The 13,431-nt window shown below is 36.0% G+C and overlaps 1 long non-coding RNA gene across 1 annotated transcript; it reads left to right on the top strand.

Annotated features, from left to right (window-relative positions):
* Positions 1-385: 385 nt before the first annotated feature.
* On the top strand, positions 386-2,548 carry LOC138323095 (uncharacterized). Its single transcript, XR_011208524.1, has 3 exons — positions 386-475; positions 1,697-1,846; positions 2,215-2,548. It is a non-coding gene; the product is annotated as an uncharacterized lncRNA (long non-coding RNA).
* The last annotated feature ends 10,883 nt before the right edge of the window (positions 2,549-13,431 follow it).

Raw genomic sequence — 13,431 nt, forward strand, 5'->3', positions numbered from 1 at the left:
TGAGCATGTGTCTAGTTTATTTATAATACATGTATATACATGTGTACAATAATAATATATACTGTGGCCTTGGAAATAAACCATAGTATTACATGTAATAAAGAAAATGGGACTTGTGTAAGACTACACAACATGACTCTGTCATACGTCACAACTCGACTCGCTTACGTCACAGACATTATAAAATAGAACATAATTTTATTCCGGAAATAGTACCCACTTCAAACTGTATTACTTGTTCCTAAAATAAGATAACAAGGATGTTCAAAATATATCAAGAAATACAGATTATTCATATTGATATTTTAGTAGCATTGATTTGAGATAAGTATTTGAATTTGAATTAAAACGTATTCTTATCGACGTTTCACTTTTCCGGAATTTCGTTGTTTCGGCAATTATGCTGTGACCTGAAGTGCACGGCGATTGTGCTCGGCAGACGATCAATGCATTTGACGTTCATGGAATATGCACGGTAAGTTGTGAGTGAAATAACACACACTATATAGTTAATATAATACATTGTTTAGTTATTAAAAAATCTATGTAAAATTTCGATGGCCATACTGCAGTGTAGGCTAAAATGAAATGCCGAACTGATCAGCGCGGACATTCGTTTTGATATCGCATTCGTGGTGGTACACTATAGGTACCGTGGCCGTTTTCGTTTATAAAATACGGTTCGACCGGTTGTGAAAGTCATTATTTAGGCCAAAGTTTAAATCCTGACGGATCTGCGTTTTTATACCGGTCTACATGCATGTAAGAACTTTTTCAAAGTTCGTCTAAAAACAATTAATATAAAAAACGAACAACTAGCCAGGCTATTGTACATGTACTGTAGGTCCAATCAGTCATCGAAAACCAAAAATGGAAAACAGTCCGCATTTCATTTTTTCTAGTAGCCTATACATTTAGGCCTACATTTATATGCTAAATATTGAAGCACTATGATTCAAGATTTGGCCCGCTTTACAATGAGAACACATGATTTTTACAGTGAGTAACTTGTACATTTACAATATGTTAGGACCTACAAATACAAATGAATTGTTACACTGTTACGTAATCAGTAAAACACGTTTATAACGAACACTGTTACAAAGTTTCCCATGATAGGCCTATATCTGCATTATCTGTATAACGAACTTTGCTAATAGCGAAATGATTCTGCTGGTCCCCAGGGGTTCATGATAACGTGTTATACTGCAACTCAACTGTGTTTTACATTACGAGTGTGTATACAGTGAGTGTGACCTTATGATGTGTTGGTCTGTCTTACATTGAGTATACATGTACATGTTCATGTAAAGCCAGTTATAGACCTGTTTTACAGCGAGTGTATTTTGTAATGAATGAAGTCTGAAAGGATTAACTGATATGGCATCCCTAGCCTTAGCCCGAGATACCCTAGCCCTGACACCAGACTTCGACATTATGACATCTACAACATGTATCTGTCATAATCTCCAAGGATTTATAAGCGTCATGTGCGTCCTTGTAATGTCTAAACTATTAAGCCTGGTGTCGGGGCCAGAGTATCACGGGCTAGGTAATATAATCATCCTCGAAACTGCAGGGGTTACTATCAATGACTGTCACAGTGGCGTTATATCCAGTCCTGGACTATATATCTCGAAAAACTAGAGGCAACATCCACTGCTTTTAATTGTATTTTTTGGTTCATATTCAACAGTTTTCACTAGGATGGATCTGGATCTGGTGCTTGTGAAGTTCAGAACCTAATTATAAACCATTGACTACAGGAGACTTTGCAGAGGCGACTATACTGTACATGTGTCCCACGTTAGTCAACAGGAAAATACGAATACTAAGAAGCCAGAAGGTAATGTATGTTCATGTAAATATATACATCGGTCTAATTTCTACCATGAATAATTCGAAGTCTCGATGTTTCGAAGTTTTTCTGACGGTCCCTTGAACTTCGATACATCGAGGTTTGACTGTATAAAGATGTGAAATTTAGTGAAGGAGGTGATAAACATATTGTACAATCATAGTGAAAATTATAAATAACATGTATTATTTATATGTGTCTTACACAAACAGAGTTCTAATTACTTGCTGGACCCACTAGACACATTCAGTACTTAAAATAAACTGATAAACTACTTCAGTTAACAATTTAGCAGTAACTGTTACATGCAGGCTGCCAGCTAAGTTTTACCCTGAATTTTCACATCCGTTTTACAGGTACAAAGAAATGCTGACCAGAGATGCAGGAATTGAAAGAATCCATGGATATAGGATACGTGAATGCAGTTCAGAAACATTTACAATTTGATTTGAGGAAGAGTAAATTTCCCGTGTACAATTTAAAACAATACCTAGCCTGGTATCATCAAAATTGTGATGGCGATGACTGTGTTCCTTTGGCTTGAATGATGTAATGATAAACATGTTAGTTCAGACTCCTGACAATATAGTACATGTAAATAGTGAGTGGTATAAGTGTAATTTGAATATGTACCATCACAGAATGATTTTGGTATATGGTATTGGATTGCATTTGATGTTTATTAATAAATTTGACACTAATTTAATGTTATCTTTCTTTTAATTATTCTGCTGGCATCCTTCATTGTGTCAGACAGCACTAGTGTATTCATTTCTATCACGGAGAGTGTACCGATACATGTAAACGATCAACAGAGAAAACTGACAGGAACACCACCTGATTTACATATGAAGACTTTGACTTGATTTCACATGAACATTTCTTCAGGTCAATTTCAGGTGATATTCAGGTCAATTTCATATGAATTTCAGGTCAATTTCCAGGTCAAGATTTAGACCTGAAATGAATTTTTTGCTTTTTCAGGTAAATTTCACCTGAAATTGACCTGAATTTACCTGAAGACATATTGCCTGTGTATACTGGAAGTAGATCAGAATAATTTTTTTCATCTAAAGTCGATTACAATTTGAGTCAGACTCTCGTCTTCAAAGTGGTCGACATAAAATATACAATATTTACAACATGGCATATATCACGGACAATACAGCATTCTATCCCAGTTAGCTTAGCACATATTTTTTTAAAGGCACTCATAAAACTTATGGTGCATAAATATATGGAAAATAAAAAGCACATCTTAATGACAAGTGTCTATTGTACATATATGTCAATATGACAAAAGTAAAAAATATTATAAAAAAGAACAAAAAGTGGTGAGTTTACTAAAATAGCTATATTAAGAAGCATATGAAACAGTCATCACTGAGATAAATGTAGAAAATGATTTTTGCTTTCGTATTCAAATCTAGAAAGTTTTGTAGTTTATATCTCGCCCATGTGAGGTAGGCTCTGGGTTCTGGCCCCTGACCGATAATACCATAATCTATTAAAGTAATAGTTGTGCACCTGCTTATCGCTCAGCATTAAGGGAGTGGGACGACTGGTTTGCTGAAAATGGTCAGGTTACATAATCTATTAAACCATGTCTTTACAGCATAAAAAGAGAGAACAAGGACATAAGTCATTCAGATCCCCCGCCAATGAAGATATCAAAGCTGAAGTAAGTTTGATTGTGGAGACTTACGTGTAGAAAAAAAAACAGGAAAAAGGAAGTTGAGCTCAAGAAAGATGGAGTATAATTCAAGTAGAGCGGGGCTGCAATTGTTGAATCGGGTATACAGCCTTGACATTTATTTTAGACTATATACACAAAGATGGGTGGAGTTTTGCAAAGTAACATTTACCATTTACCATGATATTTTCAGCAATGTTTCCATGGTAACGGAAAAAGTGCAAAAGGTACTACTAGACCATAAAAAGAATGTGTCTATGAAGTTTCGTGGAAATATCTCTGCTGGTTTTAGAGTTATGCTCCGGAAATGAACCTGGTACAAAAATATGTTATTTTCAGCAATGTTTCTATGGTTACAGAAAAAAAGCACAAAAAGTGAAAACCTAAAATAGCAAAAGGCACTACTAGACCATAAGAACAATGTGTCTATGAAGTTTCATGGAAATATCTCTGCTGGTTTTAGAGTTGTGCTCCGGAAACGATTCTTACACAAAAATCTGCCATTTTCAGCAATGTTTCCATGGTTACAGAAAAAAGTACAAAAAGTGAAAACCTTAAAATAGCAAAAGGCACTACTAGACCATAAGACTAATGTGCCTATGGAGTTCCGTGCATATACCTCAACCGGTTTTCCAGTTATGCTGCGGAAACGAACCTTGTACAAAAATATGATATTTTCAGCAATGTTTCCATGGTTACGGAAAAAGTGCAAAAAATGAAAACCTAAAAATAGAAAAAGGCACTACTAGACCATAAGACCAATGTGTCTATGAAGTTTCATGGAAATATCTCTGCTGGTTTTAGAGTTATGCTCCGGAAACGTACCTGGTACAAAAATATGATATTTTCAGCAATGTTTCCATGGTTTCTGAAAAAAATGTAAAAAATGAAAACCTAAAAATAGCAAAAGGCACTACTAGACCATTAAACCAATGTGTGTATGAAGTTTCGTGGAAATATCTCTACTGGTTTTAGAGTTATGCTCCGGAAACCATTTGTACGGACGGAACTTCGTTGGGCGGGGGATAAAAATCTAGGGAGTGAATGTATAGAGGCTTAGATTCGATCCTTTTGACTGTACCATCATGAATGTCGATAAAAATTTTAAATGAAATATGAAAATTATCATGCATTTTGTCTGTGTATTTGAATGATCTTGGTGATCATCAATAATTACGGACAATTTACGGTTTACAAAAGATTACTAAAGGAAAAATTAGATGTCAACATTTTCACTCACATATAACTTTTATTTATTATATTTTCCCGCCTTAACATTATATCAAACAACCGCAATGCCCTTCGCTTCCGGTGGTATTTTCCAATGCGCTATAAATATACCTATTGTTGTATATGTAAGGCAGTCTCGGTGAGAAACCATATATCTATCGGTCAATGAAAAGAATAGTGGAAGAATACTACATGAATATGTTTTTTGCTGTTATTGTGAAAGGATATGGTTGACTTTTGATCATAGCAACACGAAATACAACTGGACGACGTTTGACAACGTAATGCGTTAAGACAGGTTTGTCATTTGATCTCAACAAAATGAATAAGGCCATAGGAAGTAATATATAGTGCAATGATTAAATGCTATAGCAACTGAAAAAACATATATTGGTGGTACAGTGAAACCTGTCTCCGTGATCACATCTGTATAATGACCACCTGCGTAAGGACAGAGTTTTAGAGTCGTTAATGGTAATTTGTAATACCATTTGACCAGTATATCAAGACCACTTATCTATAAAGACCATTTTCCACTTTACGACTACTCTGCAATATTCTATATGGTTAATGCCTTATTTAAAGCACTTATTTTTTGTCTTCTTTGATAAAAGAATATAATATATATATATTAATAAAACACTGATCGATTTGCATAGTAAACCCGTTTTGTGGCCTTCGGTTTGATAAAGACATTTTACATTGTGGGGATATTTAATGAATAACAATGACGGCCTACACGGTTTTTAAGCATTACATGTATAATAGCCATATAGAGATATTCTGATAAGATTGAATGATTTAAACATAAACAAAATGTCAGTACGTAGCTTGAAGTAGGAGCTGTTAGTGACGAAATAAAATAGCCGTAGGCATAAACACTTAACAATATAAGTGTAAATTATCCAGATATTGAATGAGATAAGATATGAAAATAATAATAAAAAATAACTAGATTTGATCGCGATCAAAACACGGGATTTCCACCTATGTGATGATAAAGTAATGTTAGCGAACACACGATTGCTTGAACGAACGGACGATCTCACTCAATATTAATCAGAAAGCGTTTCTTACGAAAGTAGTCTGGTTCAACCGAAAAACAGATTTAGGGGAATCCCCCTTTGGGCAGAAGATTTCATAGAGAGGTGAATATTCAGGGTACACCAGTTAATGGTTTATGTGTGGGTCGGACAATACATGTAGATGTAAAATTTGTAAAGAATTTTGATAACTTCATTTAACCTGAATAGTAGCAAACGTTAACACGGTCCTCTATGGGAATTTATTTGGTTCTGTGATCTCAAAACGGCCGGGTAGTTTCTCAAAATAGCACCGGTTGTGTTTGAACATCCGGTGTCACAGGTGACGGCTCTGCCACACACATAAAAGGTTTTTAAACCTGTCAGTTATTGTGTTTGTGCATTACTTTTATTGTTTGTTTGTTCAAATGTACGTCCTATTAACAGCTAGGGTCACGTAAGGACGGCCTCCCATGTATGCGGTGTAGCTACACATGTACGTGTATTTACGCAAACACGTGTACATTGTTCATATATACGTGTACATGTAGAACTTAAAACATCCCGAAAAGTATTCAAAACTAAATGAAAAAAGACCTTCGAAACGGCCCGTGTGTATAGAAGATTGAGCCCAGGACAAAATTTTAACCCGGCTGCTGATTGGCTGGCTTATTATGAATTTCAAAATTAAAAATGTTTTCTGACAGGTAATTATTCCTTGATAACCGTGATATGAATTTGGAAATTCCGATTGAGATTTAGGTTCAAAATATCAATTTTGATAATGAATAGGTAAACACATTAGAATTTCAGGTTTTTTTAAAGTGCAAAAATTCTCCATTTCTTATAAAGATCTTGGACCAATGCGGAATAACTCGTACGAGTTTTAGTATTAGAGGATTATCTCCCTTTGGTGACATCATGTAATCTCAACTAATGTACAAAATCGCTGAAAGGACAATTGATGTTCTATACCTCCGCCATTTTGAATCATATGACATTGAAATTGGTCAATATATGTGTCTGAGAGCGTGCCCTTTCACATTCGATTCAAAACCTTTCTCTTGAAATTTCTTAAATTACGGTAAAATTTACGTTAAAAAAGTGAACGAAACGCCATATTCATAGGGCTATATTTCGGCCATTTTCTAATTCGTGATTTTGAAATTATAACCCTGAACAGGCAATATGCCAATGTCTACATTCACATAAAATCAACACCCTAAATTAAATGATAAAGGCTCTACGATCTCAACAAATTACGGAAAAAAAAAAGGAAATGGAACAAATTGACATATTGAAGAGCTATATTTCCGCCATTTTTCTATAAAACCCCTTTTAAATCCATAACTTTTGAAGACAAAAGTTTATACAACATAGGTATGAAAAATCAACATTGTACATGTAGCGGGTGGAATTTGTTCAATAAATGACAAACCCGCTGGGTTCAGATTCCTTTATGATGTATGTTTATTCCATTTTAAAAACATTCTGTAAATATAATAAAACACTATTAGAATATTCAACTCTCAAATCATATATCATTCATTCATCACCGAATCACGCGAATAACTTTCAAAGACAAACTTTACATTTCACACAATACCGAAAACGTATTATTGAAAAATAGATATGATATATGAAAGTAAAAACACACACTTACAACACGTATGGTGTATCAATGTAATTGATGTATTCACTACAAAGTATACTAGCTCCGTACGTCATGAGTACGACCATGCAATCACAACAGATCGAACTACAATATAAAACACACAATTCTTACTTCATTTCAGAAATATATAACTTAGACATTTTACTCACTTTACAATTACAATAATCGGATCACATGTATACAATACATGTTTATCCGTATATATTTCATATTTTAAAAATATCTAAATTATAATAATCACATTCAAACCATTTTCATACTGGGAGAATAGAATAATGTATTAACCAAGATAAAGAACAAATACTAGAACAACCGAAAAGCAAGACTTACCAAAATTAATGAATTTCTCGACCGGGCAAACGAAACGTCCAACCAAGCACAGGGACGAAATTCAAATATCCCGAAATACAAAAAGATATATATCAAATACGTTAAACTGACCACACTGACCAATCAAACAACTTCGTCAATGTCCGTAACAGTCACATGTCCTGTCCGTCATAAAAGTCCGTCAGTGAACACTACTAACGGGTACACAAACATATACGTACATACACATATAGACAAACGCAGCGCTCGCGAATATATACGATATATTACGCACGCGAGTAAAACACGGCACGGCATAGATACATACTAATATTATTATTCACTGCAAATTATATATTTGCAAATATTGAAACATCTTTCAAATACACTTTTATACCACTTTTATTTATTACATAAATTCACATAAAATATGACCCTACTACATACATACAGGTTTAAAGGCGCTGATACTTCTCGCGCAGGGACAAATATAAACTAAAATTTCGATTTTTGATGTCCAATATCTCCGCCATTTTGAATCTTATGACCTTGAAATTGGTCATTTTATGTGTCTTAGAGCATGCCCTTTCACATCCTATTCAAAACATTTCTCTTTGAAATTTCAAAAATTACGGTAAAATTTACGTTAAAAAGTGAACGAAATGCCATATTCAGAGGGCTATATTTCCGCCATTTTCAAATTCATGACTTTGAAATTAAAACTCTGTACAGAGAAAGTGCCAATGTCTATATTTACAAACAATCAACACCTTACAATAAATGATAAAGGTGCTACGAGCTCAGAAATTACGGGACAAAAATAAGGAAATGACACAAATTGCCATATTTGGAGAGCTATATTTCCGCCATTTTTCTATATAACCCCTTGCAACTCATTTGTTTTCAAAACAAAAGTTCATACAACACAGGTACGAAAAATCAAGACTGTACATACAGGTTTAAAGGCGCTGAAACGTCTCGCGCAGGGACAAATATAAACTAAAATTTCGATTTTTGATGTCCTATATCTCCGCCATTTTGAATCATATGACCTTGAAATTGGTCATTTTATGTGTCTTAGAGCATGCTCTTTCACATCTAATTCAAAACAATTTTCTTTGAAAATTCATAAATAACGGTAAAATTTACTTTAAAAAAATGAACGAAACGCCATATTCGGAGGGCTACATTTCCGCCATTTTCAGTGCTTTGTCTTTGAAATTGAAACCCGATACAGATAATATGTTAAAGTCTACATTTACAAAAAATCAACACCCTACATAAAATTATGAAGGCGCTACGAGCACACAAATTACGTTGAAAAATAAGGAAATAGAACAAATTGCCATATTTGGAGAGCTATGTTTCCGCCATTTTTAGGTCATCTGACCCAAAGGGTCAGGATGACCTATTGTCATCATGCACCGTCCGTCGTCGTGCGCCGTCCGCCGTCCGTCGTCCGCCGTCCGCCGTCCGTAAACTTTTCATTCAAACGACTTCTTCTCAATAACCGGAAGGCCCAGGGTACTCATATTTGGCCTGTAGGTTGCTGGGATGAAGGGCTACCAAGTTTGTTCAAATGAATTACCTTGACCTTCATTCAAGGTCACAGGGGTCAAATAGGCTAAAATCTTTAAACGACTTCTTCTCAAAAACCAGAAGGCCCAGGGTACTGATATTCGGCCTGTAGGATGCTGGGATGAAGGGCTACCAAGTTTGTTCAAATAAATGACCTTGACCTTCATTTAAGGTCACAGGGTCAAATAGGCTAAAATCCTTTAAACAACTTCTTCTCAAGAACCAGAAGGCCTAGGGTACTGATTTTGGGCCTGTAGGATGCTGGGATGAAGGGCTACCAAGTTTGTTCAAATAATTGACCTTGACCTTCATTAAAGGTCACAGGGGTCAAATAGTCTAAAATCCTTTAAACAACTTCTTGTGAATAACTAAGAGGCATAGAGACCTGATATTTGGCCTGTGGCATGCTGGGATGAAGGGCTACCAAGGTTGTTCAAATAAATGACCTTGACCTTCATTTAAGGTCACAGGGTCAAATAGGCTAAAATCCTTTAAACAACTTCTTCTCAAGAACCAGAAGGCCTAGGGTACTGATATTGGGCCTGTAGGATGCTGGGATGAAGGGCTACCAAGTTTGTTCAAATAAATGACCTTGACCTTCATTCAAGGTCACAGGGGTCAAATAGGCTAAAATCCTTTAAACAACTTCTTGTGAATAACTAAGAGGCCTAGAGACCTGATATTAGGCCTGTGGTATGCTGGGATGAAGGGCTACCAAGTTTGTTCAAATGAATGACCTTGACCTTCATTCAAGGTCAAAGGGGTCAAATAGGCTAAAATCTTTCAACGACTTCTTCTCGAGAACCAGAAGGCCCAGGGTACTGATATTGAGCCTGTGACATGCTGGGATGAAGGGCTACCAAGTTTGTTCAAATGAATGACCTTGACCTTCATTCAAGGTCAAAGGGGTCAAAAAGGCTAAAATCTTTAAACGACTTCTTCTCAAGAACCAGAAGGCCCAGGGTACTGATATTGGGCCTGCAGGATGCATGGATGAAGGGCTACCAAGTCTGTTCAAATAAATGACCTATGACCTTCATTCAAGGTCACAGGGGTCAAATAGGCTAAAATCCTTTAAACAAGTTCTTGTGAATAACTAAGAGGCCTAGAGACCTGATATTAGGCCTGTCGCATGCTGGGATGAAGGGCTACCAATTTTGTTCAAATGAATGACCTTGATCTTCATTCAAGGTCATAGGGGTCAAATAGGCTAAAATCTTTAAACGACTATGTTGTATTGTACTATTAGTCAGATGACCGTTAAGGCCCATGGGCCTCTTGTTCTATATAATCCCTTTAAAACCCATAACTTTTGAAGACAAAAGTTCATACAACAGCCGTATGAAAAATCAACACCGTACATACAGGTATTAAGGCGCTGAAACGTCTCGGGCAGGGGCAAATATAAACTAAAATTTCGATTTTTGATGTCCTATATCTCCGCCATTTTGGATCATATGACATTGAATTTGGTCATTTTATGTGCCTGAGAACATGCTCTTTCATATGCGCCCTTCGAAACATTTCTATGGTAAAGTTCATTTTTGACCTTTGTTTGACCTCATTTGACCCCCTAGTGAACTCGTGACCTTGACATAATTTCTGATAACATGTAATGAGAAAAAAACGTGAATTATCGTGATCTACATGGAGAATGAAACGTACATGTTGTGTAGCGTACGGTTATGAAATTATGAGCGTTTAAAGTTCGTTCGAAAAAAGCAGTGTTTTACGTCTGTGACCTTGACCTTGAACGTTATCCTCCAAAATCGAGAGTACATTTTAAGAACTCATGTACGTACATAACGTCTCCAAATTTCAGCGCTCTACACCTCTTATTTATTACGAAGATGTCGTTTAAAGATTTAAAGCTTTTTGAACCCTGTGACCTTGAATGAATGTCAAGGTCAATAAAACAGCATAAGTTCTGTAGACATTCGTCCATGCTATGTCTATACAAAAAATCAAGCATGTGTGTTAAGTATTAAAGGCGCTGAAACCTTAAAAAATTTTGGCGGGAAAACGCCAAAATAGCCTTTTTTCAAAGGCCTATATCTCCGCCATTTTGGATTTCATGACCTTAAAACTTGTCATTATATATTTCTGAGGGCATGCCCTTTCATATCCAACTTTCAAAACTTTTCTGTGTTGAATTTCGTTTTTGACCTTTGTTTGACCCCGTAGCGAACTCTTGACCTTGACATAATCTCTGATAACATGGCATGGGAAAAGCACGCGCAATGTCAAGATCTATCTGAATAACAAAACGTGAACGATGTACACCGTACGGTAATGAAGTTATGAGCGCTTAAACTTCGTTCCAAAAAATTGTTTTTTTCGTCTATGACCTTGACCTTGAACATTTTTGTAAAAAATCGAACGTACATTTCAAGATCTTATGTACATTCATAACGTGTCCAAAGTTGAGCGTCGTACCTTATTCCGTTCCTGAGATATCCTGCTAACAAGATTTGTGGAAATAAGAAAAAGAAAGAAAAATAATAAGAAGAAAAAACAGAACAATAACAATAGGGATTTCCATCCTAAATGGAAATCCCTAATAATCAGGACAATAGTATAGCATTTAACAGGGAGCGTTTGATTTTACATGTATACTGGTCTGTTTAATCTAGTTATGGATATGTAATTAGTAATGTACGTGTTTATATGATGTTAAGTAACATGTAAAACAAAGTCAATCTAAACCTTATCTTATAATGCTAGGTTTACACTACGTTCCCGGCGGCCACGACAGCCCCGTTTCAGGCCACCGTGGACAAAAGGTGGTGACCGCGACACAACGTGAAACAACGCAGGAGGACGTGATAAATAAACGTGAGCGGCCGTAATTACCGTGGATGACGTGCCAGATTTTTAAACTGTCAAAAAATTTGTCACGTCAGTCACCTTACAGATGGTAAACGTAACATGACGTAATAAAACGGGATTGACGCAACAAAACGTTACAGTGCGTATGAAGCCGTAACATAACTTTCAGACGGTCCGTGGTGGAACGGGAAGCAAGCACGTTCCCCGGCGACTCACGGTGCTTTCAAGATTTGTAACGTTCTGTTGCGTTTTTTCCACGTTTTATCACGGTTGACGTAGAATGGCTGCACGTTTTGTTCCAGGTTTGGCACGATTTTCACGGCAAGCCAAGGTGGATGGTCACCGTTTCGATGCGTTCTGGCAAGGCACATAGCGGTTGAAAGCCCGACGCGCTACGGCGTGGTGCGTCATATTACGGTCTTACGTTGCATGCAATATATCATGGAGTATCATTGCTGGCTCTGGTACATATTTAATACATGGAGTATTAATGAAAAGTAGAAATAATCATTATCAAACACATTTTTACCATCAAATTATACCAAAGCTATTACTACAAAAAAAGCCTATTAAGTGAGAACCATAACATCACAAATGATCTGCGTAGAAACACTTTACCATATGAAACTGCTGTCTCCTATTACTTCGCTGCTATATAATACATTAGATTTATGATAATGATATATTTATACCAAATCTAGTTCAGTTTTCTTTTCTATTAATACATTTTGTAATTAAAATGTGTTTTAAAGAAATGTTCGGCTATAGATATTGTTTCATTTCTGATTATTTCATTTCAACTTTAATTCTCTGGGAATACACCTGCTCCAAAGAGCCCGTCATCAGACTATCATCCCTATAGAGACCGCAGAACCAAATGATTTCGCTATATACGATATATTAACGTTTGCCACTGTCCAGGTTAAATGGAGTTTTCAAGTCTGGTCACCTGTCACTAATTTTGAAGAATGGCATCTGGCATACCTGTGAATAAAAAGAAATAAAGATCTACCATCTTGCTAAAATATTCATGAAATTCCAATATTGATTTCCTCCCCCTGTCAGACACACACTTGACAGAATTTTAAAATTTCTTTACATATTTTACATCTACATGTATTGCCCAACCCACACATTAACATTTGAAACTGATGCGCCCTGAATACCCAATCAGCAGGCTCCGAAACATTCACCTCTCTATGAAATCTTGTGCCCAAAAGGGGATTTCCAGGAATCT

This window comes from Argopecten irradians, chromosome 5 (assembly GCF_041381155.1).
Source record: "Argopecten irradians isolate NY chromosome 5, Ai_NY, whole genome shotgun sequence".
NCBI lineage: Eukaryota > Metazoa > Mollusca > Bivalvia > Pectinida > Pectinidae > Argopecten > Argopecten irradians.